Raw genomic sequence first — 1,288 nt, 5'->3', positions numbered from 1 at the left:
TTATGAATTTAAGTTGAATTTCCTCTATAAGCGCATCTATGCTCATTTCTGAGTAGTTTTTTTTATATTTTTTTCTTTTCTGCTATATTTATTTTTATCTTTTTTATTTCTGAGTTGTAATAAGCCATTAAAAATAAGCATATATGCTCCTTTTTTAGTACAGTTAATCACAACTATTTTTTGCTTCTATTCATTTCTGAGTAGTTTTCTATATAGTTTTTTTTCTTTTCTGTTATATTTATTCTTCTGTTTTTATTTCTGAGTTGTAATAAGTCATTAAAAATAAGCATCTATGCTATTTTTTTTAGTAAAGTTAATCAAAATTATTTTTTCTTCTATTTATTTCTGAGTGGTTTTTTATATAGTTTCCCCCGGAGCAATAAAAGTGGGTCAACGGTAGTCACACGACGATGCCTTCATCAAGGTAACGACATGGAACGCCGCCATCGCCCGCCGTCAGCTTGGTTTTCACCGGCAACTACGTCTCCCCGACTCGCAGCTGGTGCCAGATGACGGATCCCGAGATCCGAATACCCAGCCTCAGGCCGACCACCTCTGACGGAAGAGATGACCACCATCGCCGGCTGCAACGGTGAGAACATATCTGATCTATGATATTTTTTAGTAAAGTTAATCAAAATTATTTTTTCTTCTATTTATTTCCGAGTAGTTTTTTATATAGTTTTTTTTCTTTTCTGCTACATTTATTTTTTTCTTTTTATTTCTGAATTGTAATAAGTCACTAAAAATAAAAAAGAGGCGCAATGCTCGTTAGTTTGCTTCAAGCCTTTCGGAATAGTGTCAACTGCACTGCACATAGCTCTGTGCAGTCTACCGTATTCCTCAAGGCTTGAAGCTAACCAACGTGCAGGAGCATTGAGCCTCTTCGTCATCGTCTCTGCACTCAGGGCTTATAAACAGCTGCGACTGCCTCTCGCTTGGCGAGGTGGGACTAAAAAAACAGCTGCAGGAAGAATCAACAAAAAAACAGCTGCAGAAAATAAAAAAGTAGTTACACGGGTCCATTGGTACCGGTTCATGGAACCAACCGGTTCAAATGCCAATCTTTGGTCCCGGTTGGAGCCACCAACCGGGACTAAAGATGAGCATTCGTCCCGGTTGGTGCCACCAACCGGGACCAATGCTCTTGCTATATATACAAGACTTAGCAGTTTTCGCCAAAACCCATCTCTTTCTCGCCCCGATGCCTCTGCTCCTCGTCGCCGTCACCGCCGAGCCCGCCGTCCCCGTCGCCGCCCCGAGCCCGCCGTCCCCGTCGCCGCCCCGA

The sequence above is a fragment of the Triticum dicoccoides genome, chromosome 5B (assembly GCF_002162155.2).
Source record: "Triticum dicoccoides isolate Atlit2015 ecotype Zavitan chromosome 5B, WEW_v2.0, whole genome shotgun sequence".
Taxonomy (NCBI): domain Eukaryota; kingdom Viridiplantae; phylum Streptophyta; class Magnoliopsida; order Poales; family Poaceae; genus Triticum; species Triticum dicoccoides.
Note: the sequence above shows the minus strand (reverse complement) of the source record.